Raw genomic sequence first — 23039 nt, 5'->3', positions numbered from 1 at the left:
CCTTACATAATATGGTGAATGTGGGCAGAAACATCTTGATTTCTTTAAGAGGCTAAGAATAAATGAAATCAAGAAGTATTTATCAAGGGTCTACTATGCACCAGACACTGTACTAGCCATTGGGAATGTAAAGAAAGGCAGATGAATGGTCTCTACCCTCAAGGAATTCACAGTTTTATGAGGGAAAGAAATAAAGAAATAAGTATACAAGATAGAAATAGATATCTATAGCTATCTAGATATCTAATACAGCTATATTAGATGTAGAGATATTTATATATTACATATAGAATATATAGAGATTTATAGATATATTGCATAGGTAAGATAGATATAAGATAGGTATGTAAAAATAACATGCTGGGAGACCTTTCTGGTTAAAGATCTGGTTCAATCTTAACAGAGAAATATATATATATATAAAACAAAGTATAGATCTTGTCTATGCAATGTCATCTATATATATAATCTTGTAGAGATGAATTACATAGACAAGGGCATTTTGCTATATACTCCATCCTTATATAGGATGAGATACATACATATATATTATATAGGAATAGATTGCCTAGAAATAGATCATATCCTGTATAGTGTTCTCTCTCTCTCTCTCTCTCTCTCTCTCTCTCTCTCTCTCTCTCTCTCCCTCTCCCCTCTCCTAGGTCTCTCTCTCTCTGTCATGGAAGTTAATTTCAAAGGGAAGGCCTTTGGTGGAGATGGAGAACGGTCTCTTTTAGAAAGAGGTAGGCCAGAGCTGGTTTGAGTGGAGGCTTGAAACTCATTATCCTGTAAAGCGGGATGCCAGCTCCAGGGATGAATTTTGGAAAGCCGAGTGACAGGGGTGGTTTCCTCCACTGATTTAGAATGCACTGGGAGGCCCCAGAGTTCGCCGAAATGGAGGCCCTGGGGCGGGGCGGAAGTTGCTGTCCTTGGTGACCACCACAGGCTGTGCACTTCTGAACGTTCAGGCTCATTCTTGAACCTCTGGGTGAACAAGGACGTGACAAGGACAGCCATTTCCTTCTTTTATGTCAAGTGGGGGGACAAAATGAAAGGAGACATGGCCGCTACCCTGCAGCCAGCGAGGGCCGGGTCGCGCCGCGCTCGGCCTGGCGCGAGGTCCCCGGACACAGCCCAATTCAGTCCTAGCCCGCTTAGCTGAGGGCTCTCTTGGCAGGGGGGCCCCTCCCTCAGCCACCGCGGGCCCCAAGCTGAGTCCAGGGGCCTCTTCGGCCTCCGTCCCCCTCCGCTCTCCCCACCCCCCCTCAGGTGCTGCGCGTATCCCTCCGCCGAGGCGAGCCTTCCCTGTATGTAGCCCTAGGACCGGGCTTGTCGGCAATACCCGGATGGAAGGGTTATGGCCGCCATCGGGGACTCGCCCGCCATGGAGCTCACGCCAGGTATTTTCCCCAAGCCAAGGCGCCAGGGTCGCCTCGAGACGCGGAGGCTCTTGAGGGGGGGAACTCCTGGGGGTCTAGAGGAGGAGTCGGCTGGGTCGCGGGGCCCCTCGAGCCGTCTTGGCGGCTGCTCAAGACCAAGAGTCCGTCAAATAGTTCCCGCTGTCGTGTAACTCGCCCCAAACTTATTTTTTTATTTTTTATTTTTGTAATTAAATTCTCCAGTAGAGTCTTGGGATCACTGCTGGCCGGCCGCAAGGCCTCTGGGCTCCCCCGATCTCGTCCTCGCTTATGTGGCCCCGCGGGAGAGCGAGCAGGCTGGGCGCGGCGGCCCGTGGGCTGTGTGCTTCCGCGTGGCCGAGCCCCAGGGGGTCTGGAGGAGGGGGCCTGCCCGAAGTCCCACTGGACGCCCCGCAGACGTTTCCGGGGCCGGGTGGGTGGCACCCACTGCCTTTCCAGCAGGTCGGGGGCTTTCAGGAGCCCCCTAATTGTCGCTGCTGGCAACTTGGGCGAGCGCTCTCTCTTTCCCGAAGCCCCTGACCACGGGCCCAGCGCCCCCAGGCTGTGCCCTGGGTGTGTCAGCGACCCGTGGGCCGCTTGTCAGGTGCAGCTGTGGGGATCTGGCGGCTTTTTAAACATTTGGGGAGGGACGGGGGAGTGGGGTGGGCTTGGACACCCCAGGTTATTCACCAGGTGTAGGCATTCACTCAGTCCATCAGCCAATCAGCCAACTAACACAAAGGCAGCCAGTGCTGCTGCTGCAGCTGCTGGCTGGGAGCCGTGGGGGTGGGTGGGTGGGGGAGTAGTAGTTTCGTAGGGGGTCTTCTCCTGGAGCATCATGGGTAGGTCAGCTTTAGGATTTAAGGGAAATGATTGTTAGTTGTCTTTCGGAACACTGGCTACGAAGTAAACCTTTTGAGGACGGGGCAATTTGTCTTTGTAGTCTCCCAGCACTGTGAGGGCTGTGCACATTAAGTAAGTCCTATCTGGTTGCTTCTATTAAATGCCTACTAAGTGCTGGACCTGCAAACAAACACTCCTCGCTTTCTTTCCCCAGTAGGTGCTTAATAAATATTTGGAGAATTGAATTGTAGACTTAGTGTCTTCAATTAAACTAATGGGCATTTTCACATATTTAGACCAAATTGGAAGATTACAGTTGCTTGGCTACATTCAGAGCTATGAAATATGGAGGCACCGGATTGTTTATATTACTGTGCTAGGTGGTGAGAATGCAAAGGAAAAAAAAAGTGCCCCTGCCCTCAAGGAGCTTGTAGAGAGAGAGAGAGAGAGAGAGAGAGAGAGAGAGAGAGAGAGAGAGAGAGAGAGTGTGTGTGTGTGTGTGTGTGTGTGTGTATAAATAAATAAAATAGGTGATTTTTGGGGAGGGCAAGTAGAGAAACTGGATGGAATTGTGAAAGTCTTCATATAAGCTAGGAAATCAAGGATTTTAAGGGGCTAAATGCAGGGTGGTATAGGTTCCATAGGCTAGATATGAGATTTCAGATGTGAGGAACAACAAAAAGGCTAATTTGATCAGATAGTAAAATCCAGTAAAGAAAAGTAATGTATAAACCTGGAAACATAATAAGCCATATTTTAGTTGAGTTACCCTACCTTGATCAAGGAGTCCAAGGTAATTTGTTCCTTAACCCCTTCCTTGATATTTTATCCAACTAAACTGGATTGTCACTGTTTTAGGTTTTTCTATTTATCATTTAAAGTAATATTTCAATGACATTATAAATTAGGCTAAATGGATTTAAACTCTTCCTTTCAATTGTGATACAGTGGAAAGAACACTGGATTTGTAGTCAGAGAACCTAGGGTGGAAGCAGGAGCTCTTCCACTTATTTTGATATGCACTGTATTTGATTTTGACTTTGTCACTTTAATCTCTGAGCTGTAAAATAAAAGGATTGGACTAGATGACATATAAGGTCTTTAAGCAGTTTTAAATAAATTATTTTTTGATAATGTGTTCTTTAAATTACAGCTAAGAGAAGTTTACATTTTAATTCAAAATAAGCCTTTCTATATACAATAAATTTGTGTTTTTGAGTGAATATAAAGATATAAAGTTTGATTCTTTGGGAAGACCAAAAGCAGTTGATTAAAAACATTTATATTTTATTTTTCCCAATTACATGTAAAATTTTTTTTAATATTCATAAAATAATTTTGAGTTCCAAATTCTCTCCCTCTTTCCATTCCCCTTTCCTTGAGAAGGCAAGAAGTTTGATATAAATTATACATATGCAGTCATTCAAAACATATATTAGCATTGTTGGGAAAAAATGAACCCCTCCCCCAAAAAAAGGAAAAACAAAGGAATTAAGAAAAAAGTATGCTTCAATCTATTCAGACTCCATCAATTTTCTCTAGGAGTGGAAAGATTTTTTCATACTACCCTTCAGAATTGTCTTGGATCATTTATATTGCTGAGAGTAGCTAAGTCTTTTGCAGTGTATCTATCATCTTACAAAACAATATTGCTGTTACTCTGTATAATGTTCTGGTTCCCCTCTTTTCATTTTGCATCAGTTCATATAAATCTTCCCAGATTTTTTCTATCAGTTGATTTTTACTACTCAACTCTTATCACTAAGATTACTTGATACTAAGAAAACTATAAAAGTGAATTTTGAGCTTCATGTGTCTGAGGGCATAGATTTAGAGTTAGAGCAGAATTCAGTCATTTTTTTAATCCAATGCCATAATTATTTTTTTATACCAATGAGCCCTGAAGAGGTGAAGTGATTTTCCCCACATCTTATTGGTAGTTTAGTAAGTGGTAGAATTGAGAATTTAATTCAGTTCCCTGACTGCAGATCCAGATGCTCTCCACTATATTCTTTTTTTTTTTTGGAAACCCTTATCTTCCATCTTAGAATTATACTGTGTATTGGTTCCAAGGAAGAAGAAGGGGATTAAGTGACTTCTCCAGGGCCACATAGCTAAGAAGTATCAGAGATCAAATTTGAACCTAGTACTTCCAGTCTCTAGGCCTTGCTCTTAATCCATCGAGCCACCCAGCTGTGGCTCCACTATATCCTTTTTTTTTTAAATTTAAATTAAAAAAAATATTTTTCCATGTTTACCTGTTACATTTTCTTTCCCTCCCCTCTGCTCTCCCTCCTCCTGGATCCAATAAGCACATCTACTGGGTTACACAAATGTTATCACTTATACCTATTTTCATATTATTCATTTTTGCAATAGAGCATTCTTTTAAAACCAAAACCCCAAATCATATATCCATATAAACAAATAAGTCATTTGTTTTTCTTCTGTGTTACACTATATTCTTAAATATAATACAAACCTATTGTAAGGAAATTGGGAGTTGATTTAACATCTAGGACTTTATTTTTAAAATAATCAGAAATATTTTGAATACCTACTATTTGTAAAGTGCAATAAAAATGGATTTAAAAGTGCTTTATAAAGGACAATCTTATGAAATAGGGAGTATTCTTACTACCATACTTCAGGTCAAATTACATACTATGTAGACTATAGGTCATTTGTTAGTATAAACACAAAAAAGTGTAAACACCAAAAATGTAAGGATAATTTTAGTGTTTTAACTTAAAATCTAAGTAAGTGGTTACCATGGGAAATTCCCAAATATGAAAAATACCCAAGTCAGCTGGGATTTATGGAGATTTTAATTAATAAAGAAAGAATTAAGGGAAAAAGAGAAAATTAATTTAAACTGCTCTGGCTCAGGCTGAGCCAAGCAGTAGTTAAAGGCCTAGGCCAAAGTGGCCTCCCTGAGCCTAAGGGAGAGTGAGTCAGTCTTATTACTCACCATAAGACAGTCTCCAAGCTGGGTTCTTCCACTCCGAATTGAAACTTTCCAAACTGAATTACCTTGAACTGACTTTTTACCCCTTCCTTTTAAAGACATTTTTTTCTCTTATGTCACCTCCCTGAAATTTTCACCTTTACCAATCACAGTAGATGCTTTTTTCCAGGACTGCCCATTCTTAGTTTTCACCTTTTTTGGTTTTCACCTTCTCTGGTTAGATTAAATCTTCTGAGTACTTTCACACCTTTTTGTTAAGCTTACCTTTTGTAAATTACTTGACCTTTTTAGGTACTAATTTAACCTTTACAGGTACTTAACACCTTTTTGTATTAGATCTAAAAATAGACCTAGCTTAAGATTCTAGCTTTACTATAAGGTATGAGTTGAGTACCTTCATTGTTCAATCAGGAGTTTACAACTTTATCTTCCCCTAAGGCACTGGCTGAGTAGGGTGGAGTAATTTTAAAATTCACAAAAGTTCATAAGATTTTTTTCTTACATTTTAAAGTATTCATATGTTCCTAATTTAGTATAAAATTTAAACACATAAAAATATTTTATATTTTTGGATTTTAGTTTATTGTTCCAAGTTTCTATTGAAATATTTAATAAATATTAATGGGTTGTAAAAGACTGTTCTGATGAATAAATCTTGCATAGAAAACTAACAAATACTTTGATCTATATGTTATGGACATAATTAAATGTTAAAGTTCATATGAAAGCTTAATTAGTCAGAATTAATGAGTTATATTGAAATACAAACAGCTTACTCTCAATCTTACCTTCATAATGAGTAATGTGAAATACTTGATGATTAGGGGCAAATTAAGATATTTCTTGCTAGTAATATGATTTATGTTTTTCAGATAAAATATCTTAATTTTGTATTTTATATATACATTTCTTAATTGATTTCTTGAAACTTTATATCAAATATCAAGTACAATAATGTCGATAATGTAAAAATATTTTGTTATCTTTTTGGATTCATAATTTTCAAACTCTGATCTTCGTTTCCAGATATCATCTCTTCTTTTGATCAGTGTTCCTGATTGTGACTTTTTTTCAAGCATTGTATTGTGTGCCTTTTGTTCCTTGAAGAAGAGGGGTGCTAAAGATTGATGTACTGGAGTATAGTCTGTCTTTAAATAGTAAGTTAATAGTTTTATTACTGATCTAAGAAAAGTAAAAACTAATTATTTAACCTAAAATGAAAATATGAAGAATCAGAAAACAATGCACAGTTTAAAATGTTTAAGTAAAGTAATTCTATGAAAGAGAAATTGCAAAATGTTACCTCCAGGTTTGAAGATGACATTAAGACTTTTTGATAATGAAATTCTAAGATAGTAAGAGACTAAAATATAGTGGGAAGGTCTTCCCACCCTGTATTAATGAATAGAAAAATGATAATGAAATTTATTATTATCAAGTTCAAGGTTATGTTCTCAGGTAAAAACAGTAATATGCTATGGATGTATGGGCTTTGAATTACTATTTATAGCTAAAAAAGGACTTGGGAGTTATTGTAGAATTCTATATATCAGTGTTATCAAACTCAAATAGAAATAGATTTCTGTAGGCCACATTTTGACTTAGAAAATCACAATTTAATGTTATTTGTGTTATAGTTTTATTTATTTTGTTAAACATCCCAATTATATTTTAATCTGGTTTGGGTTTGTTCAGGATTATAGTTGCAAATTTGACACCCTGTATAGACCATTACAGAAGACAAGAACGTAATAATCTACTGAGGCCAGCAAAGTATGGGGTTTTAGAAAAAAAAATCAGAAAATATCCTTCCCATTCAAAACCATGTTCCATTCATATCTAGAACTGTGTTTGATTCTGGTCACTGTAATTCAAGAAGGAATTAATTGAACTGGAAAAGGTCCAAAGAAGGATAACAAAAATGACTCAAGAGATGAAGCTATTTATTGTGTGAAGAGAGATTTTAAAAATTATTATTCTTTCAGTTGATTAAAGTTAAGAGAAGATAGAATGGAAACCTATAAAATTATGAATGGTACAGTTAAGGTGAACACATCTCAGAATTAGAATGAGAGGGACTTCTTAAAACTTGGAACGAGATAAGTTTAAAATTTTAAAAAGTGCTTGTTCCTATGATAGTAAACTTATGGAACTCATTACCCCCCAAGAACTTATATGGGCTGAAAATATAAATTTAAAATATTTACATAAGTTCAGGGATGACAGACTCATAGTAGGTTACTAAGTGAAGCTAACAGGTGTTCTTGGCTTTTGACGTTGACTAGGAAATATGTATATGTTTTATGCATATATTTAACTATGAAAATTTCACTAGGTATATGTATATAGATGTAAGGATGTATATATGTGTATATATAGAAACACACTTGTATTTGTATTGTGCAAGCATCCAAAGGGATGCTGATATCCAGATCCACATATCACTCAATCATTTATTAAATGCCTATTGTGTGCTGAGCACTGTGCTAAGTGTGGGGGGTTATCAAAAGAAGCAAAAGACAATCCCTGCCTTCAAAGAGCTCACAATCTAATGGGGCAGGGGAGAGATAACAAGTAAATATATAAAAGTAGGCTTTGTATAGGATAAATAGGAAATAATTAGCAGAGGGAAAGCACAAGAATTAAGAGGGGTAGGGAAAGGATCTTATTGATAATAGACTTTTAGTTGGGACCTAAAGGAAGCCAGAGAAGCCAATATATACATAAACAGAGATATGTATGGATATTTGTGTTTATATGTACTTATATTCACATATATATTGTGTATATATCCTATCCCCTCACATTTTCTTCATCTATATAACTTCAATCATCTCTTCCCATTCCCCTATTTTCAACTTCTCCTTATCTATGTCCTTCTTCCTTTTTGCATTCCAGGTTTCTCTCATCTTTAAAAATCACATACTTTGCTAGACCTGCCATTGCCGTATATATCTTCTCCCTTTCTCAACCACACTCCTAGAAAAAGTTATCTGTGTTTCTACACATCATCTTTTCCTTTCTGGATTTAAATGCCAAAAAAGATCATTTCCAGACACATGGCAGAGCACAAAGGATACTTTATGAAACTTCATTTCATAACTACTTTACTTTAAAAGGTATATAAAAAGTTCTCCCATTACTTTCAGAACTTTCATGCTTGCTTGTGGTTCCTTTTGAACTTCTTTCCCTCCTCTTTTTTGGGAAGGAGAAAGGCATCACTGTAGCTCTTTGATACTTGGAACTGCTTCATTTGGGCTGTTTGCAGTATTTTTTCCTTCATAGCTCTGGAGTTTGGTTATATCATTGCTTGGACTTTTACTTTGGGGGTTTCTTTCAGGAAGTAATGAGTACATTATCTCTTCATTTTGCCTTCTGTTGTTAATTATGGTTACTTATGATTTTTTGAAAAATAGTATGTAGATTTTGGAGCTTTAAAATTTAAAAAAAATTTAGAATTTATTTTTATTTCAATAAAATAGATAAGCCATTAGCTGTGTTGATTTAAAGAAAAGGAAGTGAACTCCAAGGGAAAAACACCTCTGGATCATATGGATTCTATCAGACATTTAAAAAACAATTCTAATACTACATAAACAGTTTGAAGAAAAAAAGTGGGTAGAAAATTGATCCTACCAAATTCCTTCTGTGGCACAAATATGATGTTGATACCTAAGCCACGGAGAATCAGAATAGGGAAAAATAAAGAATACTATCCCTAATGAATATTCATGTAAAAATTTTAATGCTCTACTGGTGAGATCACAATATAATACAAAGGTTTTATAGAAGATTTTTTACTAGGAATTCAGGACTGGTTCAATATTAGCAAAAGTATAAACAAAATCAACCATATTAACAATAAAAACAATAACACAAATATGATAATATCAATTCAGAAAAGCTTTTAACAAAATATAATACCCATTTATGTTAAAAATACTAGACATTATAGGAATAAATGGAGTTTTCCTTAAAATAAGTAAAACTGAAAGTATTATCTGTAATAGGAATAAATTGAAAGTTCTTTCTAGTGTGATTAGAATATCCATTATTACTTTACTGTTCAGTACTGTACTAGAAAGTGCTGTGAGCTATAGCGCAATGAGATGAGAAAAAGAAGTAAAAAGAATAATCATAAGTATAGTGAAAACAAAATGATCACTGATGGTTCTGATTGTTTACTTAAGAGTCAGTCATATTAAAAAACTTAATTGAAATAATTTTCAGTGTCAGCAAAGTTTCAGGATATAAAATCAACCCACACAAATAATCTCTATTTCTTTATGTTACCAACAAAACCCAGCAAAAGAGATAGAGAAATTTCATTTAAAGTAACTGTGGACAGCACAAAAAATACTTGGGAGGAATCTCTGCTGAGACACACACAAGAACTATATGAACATAATTATAAATCACTTCACACAAATAAAGACATCTAAATACCTGGAGAACTAAATTGCTTATGGGTAGGCTGAGACAATATAATAATGATGAAAATAACACCTAAATTATTTTACATTTTTCTTGCCATACCAATCAAACTACCAAAGGATTATGTAAGTCAAGAATATCAAGGGAATCAGTGGAAAAAAGGACAGAATATTGGGTATTTGAAGTACTAGATTTCTAGTTCTTCTACTCAAGCCTAATTGTCCCCACAGTTTGTTACTGAGTAAGAAATAGATTGGTCAGAACAATAGATTAGGTACACAGCCTACAGAAGCAAACAAGCAACTATTGGTAGCTTAGTGTTTGTGAAAACAAAAAAATTCCAGCTTTGGGGGCAAGAACTCATTGTTTGACAAAATCTATTGGTAATATTAGAAAGAAGTCTGAATTAAAGTAGGTTTTACACTATAGATGAAAGAAGAGAAACTCAAAATGGGTACATAATTTAGAAATAATTGGTGCCATCATAAATTAGAGGTTCATGGAAGAAATCACCTGTCAGATTAATGGGTAGGTTAAAAGTTCATGACCAAATAAGATACAAAGGTTTACAGGAGGTAAAATGGACAATTCTAATGATATAAAATGAAAAAGATTTTGCACACACACACACACACACACACACACACACACACACACACACAACCAGTACAGCTAAAATTAAAAAAAAAAAAAGAAATTGGGAATTAGGAGTTGGGGATTTTTGCAGCAAGTTTCTCTGATAAAGATCTCATTTGTAAGATATTTAGAGAATTGATCCCTGTTTATAGAAATAAGAGCTATTCCCCAATTGATAAATGGTCAAAGGATATGAACAGGTGTTTTTCAGAGAAAGAAAATTATTAACTGTCAGTAGCCATATGAAACATTCTCTAATTCAGCAATAACTAGAGAAAATGCTAATTAAAGCAACTCCTGAGGTAAAATAACATTATACCAGTCAAATCAATGACATTGTCAAAAAGGGGAAATGACAAATGCTGTGGGCAGGAGATACTTTGGGAAAACTCATACATTAATGTATTCTTGTTGGAGCTGAGAATTAATGTAGCCATTCTAGAAAACATTTGGGAACTATTCCCTAAAATCTACCATACTATGCATTAAACTAGCTTTTGATGCAGCAATAATGCTACTAGGGTCTTTATCCCAAACAAGTCAAATAAAGAGGAAAAAGACCCATTTATACAAAAATATTCATAACAGCTTTTTTGTGGTAGCAGAGAATTGGAAATTGAGAACATGCTCATCAATTGAGGAATTCGAAACAATGAAGTGTTGCCCAATTCATCATGAAGCAGTGATGTACCCAGAATGCAGTTGGAGACATTTTCTTTTGTGGGGAGACATGGCTAATATGAGAATTTATTTTGCTTTGTTATAAATGTTTTTAGCAGAGGAAAAATAGAAATATAGTATCCAGGCTTTTTGGTTGTAGTATCTGGGGAGTTCAAGTATTAATTTTTAAATTTAATTTTAATTTTCAGATTCCTTCCTCCCTCCCCCCTCATACTGCAAAAAGATAAGAAAAATAAAACTCATTACAAATCTGCAAAACAAATTTCCACATTAGTCATATTCTCAGAAAAGGAAAAATATTAGTAGAAAATAAGCTTCAGTCTCTGTACTCCGAGTCTGGAGGGTTGATAGAATGTTTCATCATGAGTACTTTGGAATATGGTTGATTATTGTATTGATCAGAGCCACCAGGTCTTTCATAATTGATCATCTTTGCAATATTATTGTTATTATATAAATTTTTCTTCTGGTTCTGCTCTCTTCACTTTACATCAGTTTATACACATTTTCTCAGGTTTTCTGAAACCATTCTTTTCATCATTTATTTGTTGTATAGCTATTTCAGTTGTGTCTGACTGATATTGACCCAATTTGAGGTTTTCTTGGCAAAGATACTGAAGCAGTTTGCCATTTCTTTCTCCAGCTCATTTTACAGACAACAAACTGAGATAACTAGGGTTAAATGACTTACCCAGGGTCCAGTTAGTAAGTGTGTGGGGCTGGAGGTGAACTTAAGTTTTCCTGACTCCACCAGGCCTGCTGTTCTATCCTGTGTGCTGTCTACTTGCCACTTTCATAGTCTACTCAGGAGCAAAATAATATTTCTCCAGCTATTGAGAGCTGTCTTAATTTGAGTTGAGAGTTTTGTAATTATCGTCATATAGTTCCTGTAATTATGGTCATATAGTGTATTTTGGTACCTAAATCCTTCATATATTCTGTGGTTATTGTAAATTTAATTTTCTTTATCTGTTACTTTTGGTTTTTGTTAGTAACAGTGAAATGTTCATCATTTGTGTAGGTTTATTTTATATCTTGCAACTTTACTGCAGTTGTTCGTTGTTTTGATTAGATTTTAAGTTGATTCTGGGGTTCCTTAAGCAAATCATAATCATCTGCAAAAAAGTGATAGTTTTGTTTTCTCATTTTCTAAGCTTATTCCTTATTATATTTTGTCTTTATCAGTTTGCATTTCTACATTTATTAAATAGTATGGTAGTAATGGACCCTGCTTCATTCTTGATCTTACTGGAAAGTTCTCTAGTTTATCCGCATTACAGATAATACTTGCTCGTAATTTAAGATAGATACTTCTCATTTTAAGGAAAATTCCATTTATACCTGCTTTCTAATGTTTTTAACAAGAATAGATGTTATATTGCTTTTTCTGCATCTGTTGAAATCATCATGATTTTTGTTTTTAATTTGATCAATTTTGCTTAGAATTTTCCTAATATTAAACCAGCTCTTCATTCCTGATACAAGTCTAGTTTGGCTATTGCGTGTGATCTTTTTGACAGATTACTATAATTGCTTTGCTACTATTTTATTTAAAATTTTTGCATTAATATGCATTAATTAAATTGGCCTATAGTTTTCTTTTTTGACTTTCCTTGATTTAAGTATCATGTCAGAGAAGAAATGTCCTAGAATTCCTTCTTTTTCTTTAATTCTTTCAAGTAGTTTATAGAATTTTAGAACAAATTGTTCTTTAAATGTGTGGTAGAATTCATTTAGTCTTTTTTTTTTTAGGGAATTCATTTTTTGCTTGTTCAGTTTTTTTTTCTAAGGGGGTTATTTATGTGTTCTATTTTCTGTTCTGTTATTCTGAACAATTTATATTTTTGTAAATATTCACCCATTTCATTTACATTGTCAATTTTATTGACATATAGTTGGTATATAGACTTTCTAATAATTGCTTTTATTTCTTCATTATTTCTGAATTCATCTTTTTTCATTTTTGATACTGGTAATTTGGTTTTCTCCTTTTTAAAAATTAAATTAGTCAGTGTTTTATCTGTTTTTTAATTTTTTCCTAAAATCTAGTTCCTAGTTTTATTTCTTATTTAACATTCAGTTTTTTAGCATTTATTTTTGTTAATCTTTGGTTTTCAGGATTTCTATTTTGTTGTTTAATTGGAGATTTAAAATTTTTTATTTGTTGAATATCTTTAATTACATGCCAAATTCATTGATTTACTCTTTCTGATTATTGATTCTTCAATTTCTTTTAGTGATGCTTAAATTGTCTGTTCTTTGATGTATGTTCTAAGTAAGTTACTTCTAATCAGAAATAGCATGTTTTCTTCAGTTTTTATATTTTTGTTTCAATATTGCTTGCTGTTCTGTGGAATAATTGACTTATATTTAATCTATTCAGATTTACTAGGAATTTGTTACCTGGGTATAGCTTACTATTTTCTTTTCTAAGCTACTTATTTCCTTCCATTTCTTTTCTCAAGAGCTTTTATTTCCATTTTTAAGCTCTTGCTTTATGTCTTTTAGATGTGTACTTCTTATGAAAAGTCTGTTTTTCCTTTGAATTTCTGTTTATAATAGCCATACAGTTACTCTTTTCTTTTTTTGAGGGTGGGGGTGGGGTAGGGAAAATCTTTAGATTTGAGATAATATTTTATAGTAGAGGGTGTTTTCTTTGACTTACTCATCTTTTTAACTCATTAGTTTTTATAATTAATTTGGACTTTATTCCACAGTAATGTTCTTCCCCTTGCTTTGCCTTTGGATAAGATTCCTGATCTGACATCCATCCCCTGGAATTAGGTTTCTCTGAATCTTTAAGTTTCAGAGCACTGGAGATTTCAAGCCCCCCTCTGACATCTCAGGACAGATTACTAAGAATCTCTGCACTGCACAGTGGTTGTTGCTGTTTCCTAGTGTTGCTCCGAGGTACTTCCCAAGTCCTCACCATAGGGCTTTCTAAATTATGTGTCTCTCAAAATAATCTGGTCATGCCAAGGTTCTAGAACCATGATGGTGAACCTATGGCACATGTGCCAAAGATGACACTTAGAGACTTCTTTGTGAACACGTGCACTGTTACCTGCCTGAGTTAGTTACTAGAAAGGTAGAGGGACACTGGCAGAACTGCTCCTTTCCCTAACTCCATCACACCTTCTATTTCTCTACCCAGCAGCCCAATGGAAGTGCCTGCTCCCTCCCCCAGCAGAGTGCTTGGGACACTCCCTTGTCTTTTTCCCTTCCCTGTCTGGGATAAGGCGGTGGGAAGAGGGGCAAGGTACATAGTTTCTAAAAAGGTCACCATTAATGGTGTAAAATGTGCTGGTGGGTTCCCTTTCCTATTGTAAAGATTAAAAATTTGGGGAGACTGAGGTAGGTAGAAATTAGTTTCTCTCTGCAAGGAGTATTATATTTTTATGAGGTTTATTAAAAATTAAGGATCAAAGAAAATACAGGATAAGAAACACATGCCTAGGCCAGAGAGGCCTAGACAAGATAGATAATCTCACATCATGGAAGAGCCGCGTCTGCTCCAAAACTGAAGTCCAAAAAGACCTTTCAGTAGGCGGAGAACTCCTTTCAATAATCATTTGTATTCTCGCCCAGGCGAGAATTCAGTGTGATTACAAAGCATTTTGGGGAAGTGGAGCAAGGGCTTGTGGGGATTGAAGTCCAGAATTCAAATCCATTTTTTACCCTATTACTTTTCAACAATATCTTGTGCATTTCTTAGAATGAAACAAGCTACTATAGTTTCTATTTGGATTTCTAGATCATTATTTGGTCCAGTGTATTCTTCAGGGATTTGTTGGATTGGATACATAGAAGTTGGGTGGTCTCCTTCCTCTTCATACAGCTGCCATTTTGTGCTGTAAATACTCTTATCCATTCCTCAACCCTTTACAATACTACTTCTGTTCTTGTTTTTCAACTGAAGCTGCTCTCTCCAAGGCTACAATGGCCTCTTAATTGTCAGATTTGACTTTCTTTTTTCATTCTTCATCTCCTTCCAAATACTTTCTCCCTGGGATTTTCTGGCATTCTTCCATCCTTTTCTTCTTAACTTATCTTAGTCTCCTTTGCTGGTCTATGACTTATAACAGTGATATTTTCCAAAATTTTGTATTATGCCATCTACTCTTTCTCTATATTCTTCTGGTGACTTGCCAAACTCCTACGGTTTTAATTATTGTTTGAATACCAGTTGTATACAGTTATTCCTCAATCTTTAAATCCAGTCCCAGTCTATCTTTTGCTCCTCAGTACTTTATCACCAATTGTCATTTGGATATTTCAAACTGGATGTCCCAGACACATTTCAAATAGCATGTTCAACACAGAATTCATTCTCTTTTTCTCTGAAACCCCTCTGTCTTTTGTTCTTACCTATTTCTGTGACTTGTACCACCATTCTTTTAGTCTTCTAGGTTCTTGCCTTGGATTTTCTCAAACTTCATTTTCCCTCATCTCTCATGTCTATTCAGCTGCTATATCTGACTGCATATACCTCTTTGATACATCTCTCACTTGAATGTTTCTCTGTATTCACAAGAGCTACCACTTTGGTTTGGAGCCTTTTGTGCTTTATCTATTGCTGTGGCCTCCCTAATTGGCCTCTTTGCCTGAGGCCTCGTCTCCATTTTAGTCTCTCATCAATCTCCATTTTAGTCTCTCATCAATAGCAGCACCAAAGTGATATTCGTTAACTGAAGATGTGACAATGTCACTACCTATGTGATAAGCCTCAGAAATGGTTTATTGCTTCTTTAATCAAGTCAGTGGTTCAACAATCAATAAACAAAAACACAAAACAAGTTAAAACAAGAATTTAACTCTTTGCTATGTGTTAGGCATTGCATTTAGTAGGCAAAAATTCCTTCATAACTTAACTACCATTTCTCTTTCCAGCCTTACTATCCAGCCTCCTTCCTCCCATGCTCTGTGATCCTACCCAACTGGCCCATAAATGATATTCCATCTCCTTTGACTATGCCTTTGTACTGGATATCTCTTGTGCTTGCACTGAGCTCTCTCCTCAGACTCTTTTTAAAGAATCTTCCTTCTAAATGCAGTTCAGCCATTACTTTTTGCATGGAATTTCCCCTGATCCTCACATCACCTATTAGTGTCCTATTTTTTAAACTACTGTGTGTTTAACTACTATTTTGAAAGGTAAATTCACGTATAAAAGTTATTTATTTATTACACTAATTTGTCTGATACCTGGCACAATGCTTGGCACAAAGCAGATGCTTAACTTTGTCATCTGTAAATAGGAGCATTTGGAAAACATCACTATTTGACTTAAATGATTTAGACTGCAAGTGCTTTTGGAGGTCAGATAAGGGAGAGATTATAGAGGACTTTATAGTTACACGGAAGACACAGCACTTGAGTATAAGAATAGGTAGGATTTTGATAGGAAAAGGAAACACATCAGTGAAGGCATAGAATCTGGTATGACCAAAGCCTGCTCAAAAAGTGAAGATACTGACTTGATTCAAAGAGATGGTAGATGTTGGGTGGTAATTATAAAGAAAGTCAAATAGTTAAGGTGTAGCTAGGTTTTATAATGCATAGGTAAATTATTGTAATTCTTTTAATATAGTGCTGTGTTTTTCTTATATGGAAAATACATTGTTTCATGTGGTACTCCGTGATTAAAAGTTAATGGTTTAAAGTAGATATTATCTGAGTGGAATTAACTAGACTAAGTACCTTAACAGAAACAGTAATATCTTACATTTGTATAATTCTACACTGGCAATAGAACACATATATTATCTTATGTTTTCACAGTGAATTTATTATTTTTCTAAACCCTTTCTGTCTTAGTAAGAATTCTTAAGACAGAAGGGTAAGGGAGAGATATATGAGGTTAAGTTTCTTGCTTACCTCTTTCTACTCTCTTCTTACCTTCTTATCTTCTTCCAAGATGGAAGGTAAGGATTTTATTTTTTTTCTAAAAGACATTCTAAAGGAATTCATAAGTTTCACCAGATTGCCAAAGGGGTCTTTGATATGAAACAGGTTAAGAATTCCTAGAATTGGCCACCAAATAGTACTTTTTTTTTGGTGAGAATAGGAGAATTCCACTTGACTGGTTCTGAACAAGAGTGTTCTTTGCACCTTTCCAATGTAACAGTTTCTCAGTGGGAAACCAAGGAACCTGATCACTGAGACATATAGTCTCAGAGTTGTAAGGGACCTCAGAAGCCATCTAATCTAAGTGATACTTGACAAGAAATTCCTTCTCTAACATCACTGACAAGAGATTATCTAGATTCCGATTGATTTCCCTGGAGAGGAAACCCACTGCCTTGTAAGGCAGTCCATTCTACTTTTCTACAACTCTTAATTGCCAGATCTTTTATTACACTACATCTCTACAACTTTTAGCTCTTGTTTTTAGGCCTACTTTCTGAGGCAAACAGCAATCCTAATTTCTCTTCCTTATGATATTTCTTCAGATACTTAAAGACAGTTATGTTCTTCCTCTTTGTACACAAGTGATTCTTCTTTCAGATAAACACCTGGGTGCCTTTAATTGATTGTTGTCTAAATGATTTCCAGTTCTTTTCCTGTCTGGGTCACTCAATTTTGGATACTCTCGTTTTTTAACCTCTTTTTAAAATGTGGAACCCAGAACATGGTTCAAAATGACTGACTAGAGTGGAGACAGAAGAACTGTTACTTCCCTCATTCTTTATATTAGTAGTAGTAGTAGTCTTTCGGTAACCAAGAATGATGATTGTCTTTGTGCGTTTTCATCTATGGTGTACCCTCATATGACTTTGAAGTACAAAGATGAATGTGCACAAAGACACTTGTGCGTGAAAGAGATTTAAGTGGAAGAGTCGATGCACAGAGACAGTCCCACTCTCGGCGTTGGAAGCCTGGGTCCAGTGGTATGAAAAGTCGTTACACCTGGAGACTTCCTCAGCTGCATAGGATGGCCGTGTTGTCCTTTGTGCTCCAACACGCCCTAAGCACTCCACAGTGCTTTGCTGCATCGCCCTCTCAGCTGTTGAACCTTCTTTTTGGTTTCTTCTGTCTGTTTGGCCAAAGCAGTCTTCACATGCTGGGTGATCAAGGCCCTGGTTTACCAGGGGTCTACGACCCGATGGCTACTCTCACAAGGTTTAGCCGGCCTGTCGAAGCCATTGCCTGGGGTGTGGCCGATGCCACATGCTAGCAGCTACTAGGAGCCACAAGTGAGAGCTGGGGGTCAAGTGGGGGTCAGTGGCCAGAGAGCTGCCCTAGGAGGGCATGATAAGCCCTCCATACCAGTGTATATACATATATACACATATAATATACACACATATATTACATATACAAATATATATTATAGCACAGTATGCATAAGGTATATTCATGCTATGTCTTCTCTAATAGAATGTAAAATCCTTTAAGGCAGGGACTCCCTTTTTTGTGTTCCCAACATCTAGCAAAATGCCTAGAAGATAAGCAGGAATTTAATTGTTGGTTTATTGACTTAAGAGAGAGGTCAGCTCCCCATTTACTAAACCATACTTTATTTCTTGCACTTAAAAGTCTAGTTTTAAAGATTAGAAGGTTCTTTTTTTAACACTTCTGCCAAAATCTGCTTCTGAGTAACTCCTATCCTATTGGTCCAAATACAGTTTGCTTCCTCTTCTGCAAGTCACTTCATCAGTTACAAGATAACTGACCATGTTGCTCCCAAATCTTCTTTTAACTCAACATCCCTAGTTTTCCTCAATTATTTCTCTTCGGGTATTATTTTCAAATTCTTATCTGATCATCTTGGTCTTGAATTATTCCTTTCTTAAACAAGTAACATACAGTCTTAGTTGAAATACTCAAACCATAGTTTCAAAGAAAATAAAACTGGAGACAAGAAGTCAAAGTGGAAGTGGCAGTGGGCTTTCAGTCACTAAAGCAAGGGTTATTAAACATTTTTGTGTCATGCATACCCTTACTCCCATCCTGGCAGTCTGGTGAACCTTAAGAATTTCTTCTCAAAATAAAAAGTTTAAATCTTTATATTATACATCATTTAATGCAGCTGGGGATTGCATTAGTTTTTTGGCTGCCATGCCACATTATTTACTCATTTAAGCTTGGAGTTCACTAAAATTCCTAAAATCTTTTTCAGCAGGAAAAATTGTGTAGTCATATCTCCTCTATCTTATATTTATGAAGTTGATTTTTTAAAAAACCCTAGTGTAAAACCGTATACTTATTCCCTAATCATTTTTGTCTTATTGGTTTTGGCTTATCTTCACAACCTGTCAAGATTCTTTTGGATCCTAATTCTGTCCTTTAATGTGTTAAGTGTCTCTATCAACTTAATGTCATCTGCAGATTTGACAAGTTTGTCTTCTATGCCTTTACTTAGGTCATTGAGAAAAATGTTGAAGAGTACAGGCCAACAGTAGCTTTCTGCAGCATTTCCACTAAGTTTTATCTGTTGAGAATGACCCATTAATTAAAAACTTGATTTTTTTTGTTCATTTGTTGAATTCTAAATTTTCCTGTTTTGTCATTTAACCAACATTTTAAAATCTTTTCCACAAAGACGTGACAAGCTTTGGTAAATGCTTTGCTAAATTCTAGTTATTATGTTTATAGCATTCCCTTTCTGATTATTCTTTTAATAAAAAGGAAATGAATTGATTTGGTTTGGTATGACTTCTTGAAGTAGGCCATACTGAACTTTACTTAACACTGCTTTCTTTAAATTATACGGTTTTGCAAAAAAAAAAAAAATTGAAATCATACTTATTATTCTGTATTTTGATACCTTCATCTTTTTCTGATGGCAATTTTCCTATTCTTAGTGTTTCAAAAAATCTGAGAGGGGGCAGCTAGGTGGCTTAGGGGATTGAGAGGCAGCCCTAGACAGGAGGCCCTGTGTTCAAATGTGGCTCCTGACACTTCCTAACTGTTGTGACTCTGAGCAAGTCCCTTAATCCCCAATATCTTCCAGTTCTTTTGATACCCAAGATATAATTTATTCAGGTCTGGGGACAGAGGGCAGCCAGATGCTTTCTTATCAACCTCCTCATTTACCATGAATTTAATGAATGTTCTATTCTTTATAGTCCAAACATTTTCTTTGGAAGAAAACAAAAAAAAAAGAATAGGAATTATTCAACTTTTTCACTTTTAATTCATTGTTTTATCCAAGCCATTTCAGGTAGTATGGTTTTTACTCTTTGAATCCTCTTCTCGCCCCAAATAGCTGATGGGAAACCTTCCTTTTTGTTGTCTTTACCATTGATCTCCAACCTTGAGTCATTTTGGTCTTTGTTTGAAGAGCTTCCATTTAAGGGGAACCATCTTCCTCTTGAGGAAACTTGATCCACTTTCAGGTAATTCTCATTGTGAGGATGTTTTTCCTTACATCAAATCTTAATTTTCTCTCTCCAATTTCTGCCCATTTAAAAAAATTATTTCTGTCCACTGGGGCCAAGCAGAATAGATCTAATCCACTTTCTTCATAGCAGTTCTTCAAATACTAAAATACAGCTATCATGTTTTAGTTGATACCTTATTCAGGCTAAACATCTCCAGTGCTATCAGTTGATCAACAAGTATTTAAGTGCTTTCAACCAATTCTTGTTTTGCCTGAATATGAGACTTCATCATTCTGAATGTAGTCATCTGGATGCTTTACTCCCTATCATTTTCTTCCCTCAGATGTGCTGCCTAGAACTCAATTCAGTGTTTCAGGTATGGTCTGACCAGTGTAGAAAAAACATTATTGTCTTTTTCTACTCTTGGACACGATGCTTCTCAATATAACTAAGATTATATGTATATATTTTTGCTGCCATATCACACTTTTTACTCATTGAGTATGAAATCCTCAAATCTTGCTATTCAATAGTAATAATAGTAAAAATAACAATAGCTAGTATTTACATAGTGCTTCAGGATTTATAAAGTACTTTGGATATATTTTATCTTTACAACAAACCTGGAAGGCAGGTGCTATTATAATTATTCACATTTTACAGATTGGAAGTGGCAAGAGGTTAAGTAACTTGTTCAGGGACACACAGGTAGTGTCCAAGTCTGAGTTTGAATTCACATCCTCTTGGTTTTAGGTTCAGCATGCTATCCATATACCACTTAGTTGCTGTCAAGTCATCTTGTACTTGAAAAGCTGAAATTTAGAAACAAAATGTAAAACATTACATTTGTTCTTATTAATATTCATAGGATAAGGGTTTATCTCAATGATATAGACTATGAAGATATTTTTGAATTCTGACTCCACTGGATATGTTAGCTATCCCTCCCAGCTTTGTGTCTTTACAGATTTAATGAGACTGCTATACTTATACATATGACAGGTTAAGATGGCCAAGTGAAAGGAGCAGATCAAATCTTTCTCTCTTTACTTCTAACAATGATTTTAAAAGAACATTTGATTGAAAAATGACCAAAAATTCAGGTTTTTTTTTTTAAAGTAAGTTTCTTTATTTATTCCAGGACTGATTAAAAAGATAATTAGAACATTTGGAAACTAGAATAGGGGTCTTGCCAAAGAGGTTGGTAGAATCTCTAAGAAAACCTGTGGGGAGATGAGGGAATATTAGTCTATGTCAGTGAAAAATTAACCTTAGAAATATGATGGTGGGACTGGAGCTTACTAGGACTCTGAGACCACATACAAAAAGTTTGGAAACCAGTGGCAGGATCCAGTGAAAATGAGGTCAAGGTCAAACAGGGCCCAACCAGCTAATTCAGGATTGTCACTAGGGGGTTGAGGCTGGTTTTCACATAAATCCAGAATCAGGAGCTAATCAGGCTCCTGATAGGAAAAAATAGAAGACATTGAACTATGAAGAAATGTAAATCAAGAGTAACCCAAAAGGAAAACTCCAAACAAGAAGATAACTTCTCAACACCTGTAGGCAAGAGCTTCAGAGAAAAAAAAAAGGTGTCACAATGAGCAATAGAAGAATTCTTGGAAGAAATGAAGCAACATATAAAAAATGAGGTAAGGACTTTGAAAGAAAAATTAGAACTTGAATTAGTAACTTAGAATGGAAAGTGGGAAATTTTATCTAAGTAATGGACTTCTGAAAATTAGAGTGAACCAAACAACCCAATAACTACTTGAGATGAGATAGTAAAACTTTAAAAATTGAAGAAAAAAAACCCTAAGAAAATATAAAGTATATACTATCAAAAACAATTGACCTGGAATATAATCAAGGTGAGACAATTTAAGAATCACAAGACTCCTTGAAAACAATCACTAGAATAAAGGCTGGATACATATTTTGAGAAATCTCAAATGAAAACTGCTTTGATTTATTAAAACCAGAAGACAAAATGAAAATAGAAAAAATATTTGTCTTCTAAAAGAAACTAAAAATATATAGAAACATTAGAGTTAAAATTCAGAACTTCCACATCAAATAAAAATTCTGTAAATGCCCCAAAAGAAGAAATTAAAAGTATCAAGGAATCACAGTCAGGATCACATAAGATCTAACAGCTGTTATGACAACAGAGAGAAGATTGGACTTTGTGTGCTAAGAGCTAGTGATACAAAGAAGATAAAAATTTGTCTTGGCCCTTAAGAAGCTCACAGTCTTAATAGGGGAAATAACGTGAAAATAACTATATACAAACAAGTTATAGTCAGGATAAATTGGAAAGAATCAACAGAAGGACAGCACTAGAATTAAGAGGGGTTGGGTAAGTCTTCTGTAGAAGATGGGATTTTAGCTAAAATTTGAAGGAATTCAGGGAAGCCCAAGGCAGCATAGATGAAGAAGAAGAGTATTTCATGAAGAGTGAAAAAGCCTGGAGTTGGAAGAAGATAGAGTATATTGTTCAAGGAACATCCAAGAGGCCAGTGTAACTGGATAGAAGTATATGCACAGGGTATAAGAAAATTAGAAAGGAAGGATCCATGTTATGAAGGTTCTTGCATGCCAGAAGATTTTATATTTAATCTTGATGATAGGGAGCCCCTGGATAAATTGAGTAGGTGGGTGACATGTGCTTTAGGAAAAACCATTTTGATGGCTGAGTGGAGAATGGACTGGATCATGGAGAGATGTATGGCAGGCAGAACAACTAGCAGGCTA

At 35.5% G+C, this 23039-nt stretch overlaps 1 protein-coding gene across 4 annotated transcripts in view; it reads left to right on the top strand.

Annotated features, from left to right (window-relative positions):
* Positions 1-1185: 1185 nt before the first annotated feature.
* The window catches only part of ZNF518A (zinc finger protein 518A), a 62837-nt gene continuing 40983 nt past the window's right edge, over positions 1186-23039 (top strand). Inside the window, exons 1-3 of one of the 4 annotated variants that reach the window (XR_008912725.1) lie at positions 1186-1400; positions 6235-6365; positions 8107-8722. The gene's annotated coding sequence lies outside the window, so the exon portion shown is untranslated. Of the gene's footprint in view, positions 1401-1899; positions 2002-6234; positions 6366-8106; positions 8723-23039 lie in introns of those variants that run through there. The other 3 variants (XM_056801734.1, XM_056801739.1, XM_056801747.1) reach the window with 3 other exon arrangements.

Source organism: Monodelphis domestica, chromosome 1, assembly GCF_027887165.1.
Source record: "Monodelphis domestica isolate mMonDom1 chromosome 1, mMonDom1.pri, whole genome shotgun sequence".
Taxonomy (NCBI): Eukaryota; Metazoa; Chordata; class Mammalia; order Didelphimorphia; family Didelphidae; genus Monodelphis; species Monodelphis domestica.
Note: the sequence above shows the minus strand (reverse complement) of the source record. Positions and strands in the feature narration are given on the sequence as shown.